Here is a 15,364-nt window from a genome sequence, read left to right on the forward strand (position 1 = left end):
GACCACATGTCCCAAAAATGAAACTTTCGTCTGAAATAGTTTACATTTTTTCGGGCTCATCTTAAGACAAGCTTCTCTTAATCTTTGAAAAACTGTTTCCAAATTTGCTACATGTTCCTCAAACGTTTTGGAAAATACTATAATATCGTCAAGATATACCATACAAATCTGCCACGAAAGTTTAGCTAGCACCTTTTCCATTAGCCGCTCAAAAGTGGCTGGTGCATTGCACAATCCAAATGGCATTGTTACGAATTGCCATAACCCTCCTCCTTGAACGGAGAAAGCTGTTTTTGGCCTATCCTCGGGAGCTACCCGAACTTGCCAGTACCCACTCTTTAAGTCCAGAGTGGAAAACCACTGAGATCCAGAGAGTGCATCTATTGTGCTATCTATCCGGGGTAAAGGATGACTATCTTTAATTGTTACATCATTAACTTTCCGGTAATCAATACAGAACCTAAGGGAATTGTCTTTTTTTCTAACCAAAACCACTGGTGAGCACCATGGACTGTCTGATTTTTCTATGACCCCTTTCTCTACCATATCCTCTATTTCCTGTTCTACTTCTTTTCTGTTTGCTATTGGTATGCGTCTAGGGTATTGGCGAATGGGAAGAGATGACCCGGTATTTATTGTGTGCTCTACTAAAGTAGTTAACCCCAAATCATTAGATGAGTTTGAGAATGTATCTTGATACTCTAATAGTAAACCTTTAAGGGCATTGCTCTGTGAATCTGTAAGATCTGTCCGAGATTCATCAAAGAGTTTTTCTAAATGTTCAGGCAAGCTAGTTTCCGTGTTATGAGTAGGAATCCTCCTTTTTAACCTCATTAACACTAAGTTCCTCAGGGGGCAGGTCCTGACAAAAATCCACCACATCTATTGTGGATTTATATCAACTATATGCGGTTTGATGATTGCCTCCTCTACACAGAAATCTCTTCACTGCAAGACTGTCATAAACTGGACATTGATATAGAAGTCACTAGAAGACCGGGAAGATAAATGGCAAATATAATTTTATACCAAGAAGTGTGCTAGCTGTTATTAACATCTTCAGGAAGAAAAGCCATATAAAATTTAATTACACACTTCACAACGAAATTTTAGATAATGTAGAATCTGGGAAATATTCGACCATCAACCATGACCTAAATTGGAACAAACACATTCATTGAATAAAATTTAGAATGGAGAAAGTACGAGTTTCATAGCGATTACGGTATTAGAGATAATGCGACTTTTCTCTAGAACACACCTGAAGCCCAAAGGGAAAGCCATTGACCTCGATTCGGGACCCCTGACCTGTGACGTCACGAGGACAACGGGACCTACTTTACTGGCATAAGTTATAAGAGTGGCGATTTTCTGCGTCTGTCATCTAATGTAAACTATTTGTTTGTAAATATCAATTTTGAAGACACGAATACCCGTATACATGCCAGATATATACTATTTAATATTAGCTTCAATCAGAGATATCAGTTTGTACTAGCTTAATTGGAAATAGGGATTTACACCTGCATTACATATATTGATGTACCTGTCGTAGATAAATGAACATCTCTGCGCGATTACTGCATAATACACAATCCACGTAAGCTTACGTTGTATATATAGAGGTTACACAACTATTGGTCGTTGGATATGGAATTTATTCCACACGAGTGAGTTATTTCTTAAAATAACTCACTCGCGTTGAATAAATTTCATATCCAACAACCACGAGTCGTGTGATCTGTTTCTACCACAATTACATCCGTTTTTAGCCGATAGAAATCCGACGAAGATAAGGTAACGTGAGTTTGCCGAGATATGCAAATAAGATGTAGTGATATTTTCATCAGCAAAAAGTCACTAATTAATATTCAAAAGTCATATTTTATTAAAGAATCCATTCATATAAAATTCTTCTAATTGAAAACAACTTTAGGATGAAATAATTTTCATTTGACGTATTATTAAATTCAATTTTTCAAAGTTACTTCAACAATATAACACTCATTGTCGGGCTATAAAAAATCATGCGCACATCATCAAGCCATTGTAATCAAGTTCAAGTCCGTTTCAGAATCGTTTCATCCACCAAAACTCACCAATTAAGATCCTTTTCCGCCAAAACGAGTTACAGATTTTTATACCACACATAAACACGTAACGTTTTTGACACAACGGCGACGTCACATACTGTACGCTTTCCAACATCAGTCTTGACGTCAATGCAAGACGCAATCACAACATAGCATGACGTCACTCTATTATTATTGACGTGACACTGAGAAATAGGTAGTTCGGTCAAAGTTCACCGTGTCAGCCAATCAGAATAAGCACAGAATTTATACCACGTGCGGTATAAACAAATTGTTAATTAACAGCTGCATCGTATATTTGATAACCTGAGAGTTGAATAACTCCGCCTATTGTGGAAGAAAAATGAATATCATATCAAGGACTTATGTGTTCTTGATTTTATTATCCAAAACCCGACCAGGGCGTCTAATGTCTTCTGGTCAAACCAACATTGCAAAATTCTGACTTTTTCATAAAACCTGCCAGTACAATGTACTCTTTATCCTCTACCCTCTACGTTATACCCTCTACCTCTACAATGTACGCTCTACCTCTAAAATGTACACCGTACCTCTACCCTGAACCTCTATCTTGTACCCTCTTACTACATTGTATATTGTATATGCATATTGCGAAAAATGTAGTTCGTTTTACAACAAATTTCCTTCAATTTCACGTGGAATTATTTGTAGATTCCTTACATAACATTTGTATACTTTCCCGTAGATCTATAGAGCTATATGATTTTAAGGTAGCTTCATATTTTTGGGAAAACACATGTCATTTTTTTCTAACATGTCTAATTTTCTTGCTATTTTTTCAGTAGATTTCAAATATGTGAAGAAATATGGGTGCTCTCGAACAACTTTTTGCGATATTTGAGCTTGAAATACTTTCAGTGCCAATTTGCTGACCGAAATTAGAAAAAAGTTATATATTTATTATTAAATTACTTACATTTCACTTAGGCTTGTAGATTTATGAAATAAGGATAGAGAACAATCAAGTTTATGCTGAGGAATCGTTTTAGTTTTGTTGTTATTTTTTTCACACAAAAAAATGTTTTCAAGATATTTGGCAAAAACTTGGAAAGGAGCAAATATTAGGCCTAAATTTACGTGTACAACTTCTTTGTCAACAAGTATGCAAGTATTCATTTGAAAACTATGTATATGGTGAACGTGTCAGTAAAATTAATTTTTATGCTTACCATGATATTACCTTCGTAACTTTATCACAATTATTTATTCAGATCGTTCCAGCCTATTCAATATTCCAGTGTGTTAGGCCTAATCGGTGTCGTCTGCTGCGAAGTGTTCCGAAATCATACGAGAGGCTCCGCAAGTCGTGTCGTGACTGGATTACCTGCCTTAGTACCAATTATATCTCCACAAGGCTGCGCATGCGCTCTTAAATATTAATAAATAGTAATTTTAGATAGACTGGAATATCAATGCCTGTCGTAGTCTTTTCTACTCTCCGCTTGACTTCGCCCAGAAAAGAGTTTAAAAGCGCAACCTAGCGGAGAAAATTGGTACTAAGGTAAGTAATCTAGTCTATAGTTTTATAATGATTCGGACATTTTTGATATACGTGTCGACTCGTTCCTATATTTATGAAAGTGAATTTATTAATTAAAACTTTATCAAATAATATATGATCTATTTTATAATAATCGGTAAACAAGTCAGTTGATTTGACTGAATATAGGAGAATATTACCAAAATATGTTAAATACACCACGACTTTATGAAGTAACTTCAATTTATGGGGTTACGTTGCAGTTATATGATAAATATTCATAAACTGGCGGTAAAACATCGGTATTGTATACAATTATGTCCAATTCGTCTTATGTACTACATGTTGTAATACGTGACAAAATTGCAAACATGCACCTGATGACCAACACACGTGGAAAAACTATTGCTAACAACACTCTTACAAAATATCGTATCCTCACGTTTCAAACATGTATGCAATTGATATTTTAGTTTCGTCACAATTTTAATCCATTTTAGCAATTTCATCAGCTTCAAAAGACCCACTACCTTTTCTAAACAAATAATAAAAGTTTCTTAAAAACAATGATAACATAATGAAATATATACATGGCCTAAGATGAGATTACAACACTTAACAAACGCAAGATTCCCTGTGTAATCTATGTTAACATTGAATATTCATTTGCTGTTCGCTGTCTGGCGCAGTAATAGTCAACAAATGCGCGGTAATTAGGAAGACGGCGGGAAACATAAAACGACCCGTGTTATGAAAATTAAAATTTAATTCAGCTAAGTTATTTTTATTACGGTCATGACAAGTGTAGTATTAACTGTAAACCAATAACTTGTGCGACTTTACGAAATCATTATCTAGTTTTACAGTCTCATTTAAAAAAAATGAATGAATCAGTGTCGGTCTTTGATAGTTTGATTGCGGTATTCATATCACTGACAATGGGCGTAAACATATTCTATTCGATCCATATAAGCGACAGGATTGGGTACAAGTTAAAATTAAAATTTCAAATACATCATATTTTAAAGCATTATACCATAATTATTTTCTAAAACAGGAACAGATAAGAGAGAAGAAAAATATATACAGATAAAGAGAAAGGAAGGAGAGTGGATATGACACCAATAGTTTAATGGAAGTAAATTCGACAACGCCACTTTGTTCTAACAACCTGCAAGGTGATTGGTGTGAGACAGTTACATGTACATGTATATCGTATTTATTTAAGGATTAAAGTATTTTTTTCTGTTGGTTCTATAAAGTTGAGTAGGTTATCAATATTTGGAAGCGGTCCATGAAATATATACCGATACCACACTCAACTTTATTCTTCGATAGAACCACCAGAAAGATACTTTAATCCTTATATTTACAGTCTCAATTATTATTTCCATAGCTCAATATATAGCTCAATATTTAAATATCTAGTGTTTATGGCATTTGTAAGGTTAAAATTGCATTATATCGTTTGGCTCAGACGGGCATTTGAAACAGCCACTCGAAGTGGCGGGAATTCCCGCCAGTTTATCAATGAACATACAACTAAAATGAGTTCCGTCTGATGCAGCATAATATATATCTGAGGTTTCCCGATATGAAACTATAAATCGTTTTATTTATATGATGTCAAAAACTTTACATTGCAAATAAGTTTAATTTCAGGCGTTTGCATAGTATGGTTACACACGTGTACACAAGATATAACGTGACAGGATATTTAACGTAGGCCTACTTGTAACGCGGCGTCCGATTCAAACCGTTTACATCAAGGAGATTTGTGACGATCCGACTTGAGTTCTATTGATCAATTCACGTTGAAAATCACTACACGGATGTTATAATGGTTCCACACTGAAACATGGCATTATTTCAGAATTTTTGAGGTTTTGATTAAGCATTGAAGTCATTATTTTTTAATTTCATCGGGGTATGAAAGAAATGTTGTTTGCAAACTGTGTGAATCCGCGCGGATTCTCACAAAAGTTTAAATGAATAGGACGTTAAAATATTCAAACAAACAAACAAGCTAACAAACAAACAAACAAACAAACAATTCAAACAAACAAACAAACTAGTTTTCTAAAAATAGGTCTTATTTAATTGTTGATACGTGTATGACTTTAGTCTGCTAAACCTGCCTATATTATTAGGCCTTTTTTATTATTTTTTAACACAAAAGGCATGTATGCCTTATTTTTATACACGCGCGTATGGCTGACCTACTAATTTAAATGCGGTTGACCTCTCATTTAAATGCTAATTTTTCTTTATCTTCTTCTTATTCATACCTACCTTCCATTACACATCTTTGAATTAACAAATATCTATAATAATACGTAAAATGGTCAAGACAAGTTGCATAAATTATGTTGACCGTTGGCCTTATTTCTCCTCGTCATAAGGTCACACTAAAGAAAGAATTTTGGCGATATTAACGTGTAAATATGAAATAATGTTCAGCAATTATATATAGGAATTGATATTAACAAAACAATCATGAACGGCATGAGCGAGGTCATTGTAATACGTGTGTAAAACTAGGAAACTTGTGAAGTGAGATCGGTTGATAGCTTGGATCTGACGCACTATTCCATAAACCTACAACAATGAATACCATACAGTATGTTGTACGGATATTATTTAGCAATGATAAAATGACTTTTCACTAGTAAAATCCACATCAGACTTAATGCCAAATGGAGTGGAAGTGCTCTGTATCTTTTAGAATATCGATCGTTTCCACTTTCACGACATACCGGAATTTGTTTTTGATACAATAGAAAAAGTTGTCGTAGGCCCCTACATGTGCTGTCGATCTTATTATTTATATTACGTGAAGCATTATCCAAATAAAACAACAAAATGTCTACTATATAGTATTAAAAACAAAACTTGTCGGAAGCGACAGTTCTTTGTTAAGAGAGTGTATCTACGACATTCTACGACATTCTTTGCTGACACAAATGAGTTTGTCACGTGATTATTCAGTGTGGGAAGCACAGCCATGTGTGTTTGTGTAACAGGATGAGAGTAGTGTGCCGCTAGCCGGGCTCGAACCCGCGACCCCGGACTTACTGGTCCGCCGCTCTACCGACTGAGCTAAAGGGTCCCCTAGCGCGAAGCTAGAACGAGACCGTAACATCTATAAACAAATACACACAGACTGCTGGGCTTACAACCGATGTTGACCATGCTTATATTTTGATACACTGGAGAACATAGACTTCATGAAGACAGCAGAATAGTTTTCCAATACATCGATGTTTAGAGTATATGGCTGTGTTTAAATTACGACCATAATTACGCTTGCAGCAAACTACCATAATTACGCTTGCAGCAAACTACCATAATTACGCTTGCAGCAAACTACCATAATTACGCTTGCAGCAAACTACCATAATTACGCTTGCAGCAAACTACCATAATTACGCTTGCAGCAAACTACCATAATTACGCTTGCAGCAAACTACCATAATTACGCTTGCAGCAAACTACCATAATTACGCTTGCAGCATACATTTTTCTTTTTTGGGTCACTTCGTTGACTGATGACCTATTGAGATTAGTCATTTGTCCGTTCTTGTGAACACGATAACTTTAGTAAATATGACCTAACTTTTAATCAATAAATGAGTTTAGAAATCTGCTTGATTTGACTGTAATTTAAGGAGTTTGCCCTTTGCACTAATAATTATTACTGGACTTTGTTTATACGATAACTTGAATAGGTATGCACCGAGCTAAATGATACTTATATAGAACAACATTGGAGAAATCTCGGACGAGTATGAAAATCATCTTGATTCGACTGTAAATTATGGAGTTATTGCCCTTTGCACGAATAATTATTACTGGATCTTATGAACAAGATAACTTGAGTAAACATGAACCAACTTAATCAATAAATGAGCTTGGAAATCAGTTTGATTTGACTGTAAATTACAGAGTTATTGCCCTTTGCACTAACAATTATTACTGGATCTTGTGAACATGATAACTTGAGTAAAGATGCACCGAGCTTAATGAAACTTTGTATTTTGAATAATATTGGAGAAATCTCGGCTGAGTATGAAAATCAGCTTGATTCGACTGTAAATTATAGAGTTATTGCCCTTTGCACGAATAATTGTTAATGGATCTTGTGAACACGATAACTTGAGTAAACATGAACCACCTTAATCAATAAATGAGCTTGGAAATCAGGTTAATTTAACTGTAAATTACAGAGTTATTGCCCTTTGCACTAACAATTATTACTGGATCTTTTGAACATGATTACTTGAGTAAAGATGCACCGAGCTTAATGAAACTTTGTATATTGACTAACATTGGAGAAATCTCGGCTGAGTATGAAAATCAGCTTGATTCGACTATAAATTATTATGGAGTTATTGCCCTTTGCACGAATAATTATTAATGGATCTTGTGAACACGATAACTTGAGTAAACATGAACCAACTTAATCAATAAATGAGCTTGGAAATCAGTTTGATTTGACTGTAAATTACAGAGTTATTGCCCTTTGCACTAACAATTATTAATGGATCTTGTGAACATGATAACTTGAGTAAAGATGCACCGAGCTTAATGAAACTTTGTATTTGGACTAACATTGGAGAAATCTTTGAAAAGTTCGAAAATCAGCGTGATTTGACATTAACTTACAGAGTTATTGCCCTTTGCAATAATAATTAATGAACATAGACAACAGGATATATTTAGTAAATATGCACTCAGCTCAAAGAAACTTTGTATTTAGATTAGCATTTAAAAGAACTCGGACAAGTTTGAAAATCAGCTTGATTTGACTGTAAGTTACGGAGTTATTGCCCTTTGCAATAATAATTATAATAAAAATTGTACATGATAACTTGAGTAAATATGCACCGAACTTGATGAAACTGAAACTTTTCAAGTAGACTAACATTAGAAAGATCTCGGACGAGTTCGAAAACCAGTTTGATTCGACCGTAACTTACGCAGTTATTGCCCTTTGCAATAATAATTGTTATTGGACCTTGTATTTTTATAGAAACCATCCATTTATTCCTTATTTTCAATTTGTCATACCTTCTTGAATGATTTTTCGATCTTTCTCAATAACTATTGGCATATGTATAAAACTTGTCTCTTTCTAGAATCAAATAATTTCTTGCCAATCACTCAAAGTCCATACATTCATAAAAAAAATTGTAATCGACCAACTTTTTCAGGTAGCTTTCGTGTTTCAGTACTTTTACTATATACATATGTATTAGGGGGAAAAACCCTAATAATATAGGCAGGTTTAGCGGACTAACAGCCGGGTTGAATATCCATAAATGAAGTTGAAATATACGGGTAATACATACATTTTGATGACTATTTTCCCGGTGAAATTTAAACTTTTGTTTTCAGAAATTAGGCTTGGTTTACTTTATTAGTAAAATATACAAACAACGGGATTTGTGTTGAAAATGTCACGCAATTTTCATAAATGGAGAATTGACTTGCAATCGCTTTTTTGAATTTATGGCGGAAATTCATAGTAGTAAAATAGCAATAAACGGTACATGTATGAGACTCGGCAAGCCTCGGGTTTTACATTTTGTGACCCTCGGGTAGAATATCCCTATCCTTCATATACAGTTATACACATGACAAAGTCTTAAGATATGTGATATCAAGGACGTAGTCTTACTTATAAATCCTTGGTGATATATCCATAATTCGATTTTTGAATGTGCATAATCATATAATAATTTGCCCGAGGTCGAATTGTACATGCAAGCGTTTTTTTAATATTACAATATGCACGTGAGCCAGATGAAATCCCATGTCAATCAAAGACCAGCAGCACAAGTTTAAAATGGGACTGACCAATCAAAAGGCGCCATGGATTTGCAATTGTAAGTGGGAGTTGTTTCAATTCTTGACAGAATGTCGGTGATGGGGTGAAGGTTACCTGTGACGGGTCTGTGACCACATCAAAGAAACTTTCGGAATGGTGTAACAATTTCCCGCCGCGAAACTTCATTCGAAACGAACCCTCTCTTTTCCGCCGTGGTCGCAATTCATTGTACACACGTAGGATGTATATGTGTTCAAACCAATTTTGATAAACGTTCCTCGAACGTACGGTCTGTACTGAAACCACCCAACAGTTTCTGATGTGGACCATCATGAATTCATCCGAGCGGCTCCAAATTGCGTGTGACATATTCAATCTATCGATAACTATTATAGTTTGTACCATGACTTTATAAGTGATCTACTTACTTATTTGTACAGATACACATAGATTTGAAGATTGTGTTCTCTCTTCCCTCTGACTACATATAGCATAGATTTTAATCCAGTTAAAATGCGTTTTTACATAATGAAATCTTTAACCAAACATGCAGGAACTATATACATATACATGTATGTTAACATTTGCTCAGGCAATCTTTCATTATTTAAAGTAGGAAGTTCTGAAGCTCTGCATGAAATATCCTTGGCGGACATGCAACATTACTGTGAAAATATGGGATATTTGAAGGTTATCTGTCAGAGAATGTTAAAAAAATTTGAGTATTCCGAAAATTCCACATTTGCAAATTTTCAGATTAACAAAAATGATTGGTTGAACTATTTTTTAATAAACTGTTTAAATAATATTTTCTTTCATTAATCATTTTCGCGTGGTGTACAAAAAATATATTAGTTTATTCACTTCTAAGGCAAAATTTCAATTTTCAATAATTGATACATGTATATGGTAATAGAATATTATTTCCCTACTTTATGTTACACATAAAAAAGGAGTTGGTTACAAACTGCATGCTGCGTTTAGCGAATTTGAACATTTGAATATTATCCAAACGATCGTAAAAAAAAAAAAAAACACCACTTTTACCCGCCTACAAGCAAAACTATTAGTCTGGTCCTGGTTTTACATATTACATAGCCATTCATGTAAGATAATCTTTGTATGTCTTCGTCCTGGTTTCAACCTATAAATTGTAGTGAGAAAAAGGTAGACGTCCTTATTCCGAATTTCATTTTACAGAGTTATCTGCACTTGCGGGTAGGTATTGATTGTGACGTCATGTGTTTGCGAATGTAACGTCATACGTTTCGGAGAAAACGACGTGAATTGCGCTCACAAAATAATGACGTAACAATCGATACCTACCCGCAAGGGAGATAACTCTGTAATATGCAAAGACGGAATAAGGGGAGTCGCCTTCTTCAGATAAATAAAAAAGGTTAACTTACCTTTGTAGAGTATTTGTATCTGTAAATTTGGTGATCTGTGTAGTAACGTTGAATTTCTGTGTCCACCAAGTCTTTCAGAAGAGACGCCTTTTTCCAATAACTAAATATCGTTAGAGCTCGGGTAAATAAATAGTTACCTGATCACGTGAATGACGTAGGTCACGTCACGTGTAGTCTGATTATAAGTGGTATCAATGTGAATCAGCTATGATCATAGTCTAAAGTACCGCCATCACATGAGAGATTATGATCAGCCTATATGTGTCGGACGTTATCTTGCTGACCGTATTTTCTATTTACTGGACCGAGCGCTATCAGATGCGTTATCACATGCGGTGTGGAAATTTACGTTTGGAGATGTACATACGTGTTAATGTCTCTGACATCTTATTCTGTCAATCTAAGTATTCATATTTGAAAAATAGATAAACATGAATTATCATTTAATTGTTATAAAAATCTTTTTATATATTGTCAAAATCCAGACTTTTAACGTTATCCCACCAACGGTATATCGCCTATAGGCAGTTAGACACGACGTAATAATTCAAAAGTGTATTCATGCTTTACATCTACAAGTGTAATATTTTTGGAGTAAAATCGAAGTAGACTCCTCCCCGAATGTTCAGCAATTTTACGGCAGCCAATCAAAATCAAGGGATCGCGTCAATCACACAGATTGTATGTGGTTTCGTGTAAAAATGACGACAAAATAGAGTTGATGAATTAAAAAAATATCAGTACCCATACCTTGTGAAATATGATTAGTGAAATGGCAATCGGTTGACAAGTATATATAAATCAATGGAAACCTGGATAATTTCAACAAGCGACTTTTAATTTTTTTATGTTATGGAGATAAGCCGAAAACTGTACAATATGTTGGAGAAAGAACTGTATCGAGGTCCGTCAGGACCGAGATCTGTCCCCTCTCCAACATATTGTACAGTTTCAGGCTTATCTCTTACTTAAAACATAGCAAGTCTTTGTGTTAATAAAGTACACTTTTATTTCTAATATCAGTCAGTTTTTTGCCTTTGTCTATGAGCTCAGGTCACTCTACCAATGTGCGTTCAACCATAACAAATCCAATATAGACAATGGCAACATAGAATTACCTTTGCCTGTGTTATATGTGATGAATAGCATTCATGAACGGAATGCATGAAGCATGCTTTTGGGTTGGAAAACTATCTGTAAATTCACTTTAAACATGTCCACCGACAGTGATGGAGGGATATTACTTTCTTATATATTTTTTTTTTTTTATAATTTTTTTATTTTTCAAATTTTGTACATGTATATAATATTAACAACGAGACAACACCCACACATCACACTATACACACAAACACACACAAACTCACACATACACACATACCCTGATACATACATACACCCTCACACCTTCTTACTAGAATATTTAAATTATACATTATGTGTTTATTATAATTACATATAATATTTGTCTTTTTGTTTTTATTTTCATTCCTTCCACACACACTTTTATTCAGGGGGGAGACAAGATGTTACATTTACAGGAGAGAAGTTAGGAAAAGGAAAGAACAGTCAGAAACGGGATGGGTGGGAGAAGAAAAGGAGATAGGAAAGGGATGGGTTGGAGGGTAAGAAGTGGGGAGAGGTGGGGAATATATGTTGCCAATAATGAAATGGAATAATTAACAAGAGATTATTCATTAATGAATTATACTTATATATTGAATAAATGTGACAATAATCTGGAACAGACACCAGTGTACCAGTATCATATACTTGAACTGTTCGTAAATCATATATAATAAGAAATATCAATGTAAGTACTGAATGTCTAATTCATGTCTAATGTAATTAAGTTTTGCCATTTCCTCCATTCCATTGTAAATTTGTCAACACTTTGTTCACCTTTACCACAAGCAATAATTTTTTGAACTTTATGGTAATCTTTTATTGAGTTAATTAATGTTGAAATATTTAGAGTTTTATGTAAACATTTAGTTTTGTATATATATTGTTTAATAAACAAAGAAACTTCATTATCAATTCTGGTATTAATACCATTCTGATTAATAAAACCGAATAGCAAAGCCTCCTTATTTAAAGCAAATGGAATACTGAGAGCAGATAGCAAATTCTCAAATCTTATCAACAAATCTTGAACTTCCCTACATTCCCATAGAATATGTACGATTGTCTCCCTTTCAATGAAGCGGAAATCACAGTATGGATTATTAACAAGTCCAACTTTGTATAGGTAGGAGTTAGTTGTTAAGACATGGTGGTTAATTCTATATTGTAACCACTGTAGCTTAGTATTTTTTGTAACAGAAAAGGGAAGAGAATATATTTTCTCCCAAGTATCATGATTATAATCAAAATTTAAACCCCATTTAATTTGGGTAGTTATTTGACAGTTGTTTGCTTTAAGAACATTATAAAAGTCTTTGGAACCCTTTTTCTTCCTTAGTATTATTTCAAGGTGTAATGGAACAAATGGATATAGTAGTGTTTCAAACGGGAAATGAAAATTGTTCAAGTACTTCTTTATCTTAGTAATAAACCCATGGTATTCCAAAAAAATTGTTATTGCGCCATGTTTAACACAGAATTCATTAAATGAAAAAAAGGAACAATCTATATTGTTTTTCAATAGATCATTAATTATCATTATTCCCTTTTCAAACCATTTCCGATAAAATACTGCTTTATTTCCAACAGATAGATCATTATTAAACCATAATGGCGTCTTAAGTAAGGATTGGCTACTCTTTAACTTATCTATTTTTGTTCTTAAATTATACCATGCATTAAAAACATCTACCCAAAACTGATTTTTGCTATTTATTTGTTTTAAATACTCTTTGCCAGAATTGGCCAATAAGTTCAAGCTTATATCTGATTTCAGTATACTTAACCACTTACTCTCCGACATAAAAATTCTTCTGATCCAACTTATCTTAAGAGACTCAATATATGATGATAAATGAACCATTTTTAGCCCACCTTCCTGGTATTGCTGGATTATTACATCTCTTTTAATCTTATCAATTTTGCTATTCCATAAAAAGTTGAACAGAATTGTATTCAGTTGCTTAATGAAATTTGTTGAAGGGTTAGGCAAGGAAATAAAAAGGTGATTCATTTGTGATATCAATAGTAATTTAATAACATGTATCCTTCCTATCGGTGTGAGTAAACGTCTACTCCAACTTTTGATAATTGATTTAAGTTTAACTAATTTCTTATCAAAATTCATTTTCGGAATTCTACTAAGATCAACATGAAAATCTATACCAAGAAGTGTAAATTTATCTACTCCCCATCTAAGATTCATATTTGGAATGAGAACGTCTTGGCTATACTTTTTACTACCTATCCAGACTACTTCAGTTTTACCCAAATTTATTTTTAGACCCGAAATTTTCGCATAGCTATTTAATTCATCAACAGCCCCTTTCAAAGATTTTTCTGAACCATCTAATATTATTGAGGTATCATCTGCATACTGTGAGTTCAAGATAGGACAGTTATTAATATTTATTCCAGTAATATTTCTGTTATTTCTAATGCGAATTGCCAATATTTCAGCACATAGAATAAAAATGTATGGAGCGATAGGGTCACCTTGTCGACAGCCACGATTAATTTTAAAAATAGGAGACAAATTACCCCCCTGGTTTATGGCAGAACTTATATTAGAATGAAAGATTTTTATCCATTTTCTAATATCATTTCCAAAGCCAAAATATCTAAAAACTTCATCTATGAATTTCCAGCTGACAGAATCAAAAGCTTTTTCAAAATCAACCATTAATAGCATTCCTGGAATATTATTCTCTTCAGTATATTGCATAATATCATAAACCAAACGAGTATTCTCCCCTACATAACGTCCTGATTGTAACGATAATATAGAAACTACAATAATGGTTTCTCCCCTTAATAGACACTCCCTTGAAAATGGTACTTCCGGTTTATGATGTCATCAGTTTTTGTGTATACCATGTGCTTGTTATGATGGAGAATGAATACAGTCAAGCTGATAAGTGTGTTGGGTTTATGTCGATCACAAACATCATAAATGACGCTACATGGTGTCAGAAGTGTGTGGTAAGACTGGGAGATTCAAACGAAGTGACGAATGTCAAATAATGAACACAAAGTGAAACGGTAAAACCTAACTCTTGAAAGTGCAAACATCACCGTGTCCGTGAAAATGTCTACTGGTACTACAAACACAGCCTCTACTACAATTCCCATGACTTCCCAAGCCCAAATAAATGCCGTTCCAATTGTTGTACAAGCTCCTGCAAACCTTCCCGTTCCCACAGCGCTAGACTTACGAGGCAATTTATGTGCTAACTGGAAAAAATTCCGTCGTATTTGGGACAATTATGAGATCGCGAGTGGCTTAAAACACAAAACTAAAGAACTGAGAAATGCTACTCTGCTCACTTGTATAGGGCCAGATGCATTACAAATATACGATGGGCTCACGTTTGACAACGATGACGACAAAACAGATGTAGACAAA

At 34.1% G+C, this 15,364-nt stretch overlaps 1 protein-coding gene across 1 annotated transcript in view; it reads left to right on the forward strand.

Moving 5' to 3' along the window:
* The window catches only part of LOC138306383 (zinc finger protein 234-like), a 156,696-nt gene that overhangs the window by 94,988 nt on the left and 46,344 nt on the right, over positions 1–15,364 (forward strand). The gene's annotated exons all lie outside the window — the stretch shown is intronic.

The sequence above is a fragment of the Argopecten irradians genome, chromosome 13 (genome assembly GCF_041381155.1).
Source record: "Argopecten irradians isolate NY chromosome 13, Ai_NY, whole genome shotgun sequence".
In the NCBI taxonomy this organism is placed as follows: Eukaryota; Metazoa; Mollusca; class Bivalvia; order Pectinida; family Pectinidae; genus Argopecten; species Argopecten irradians.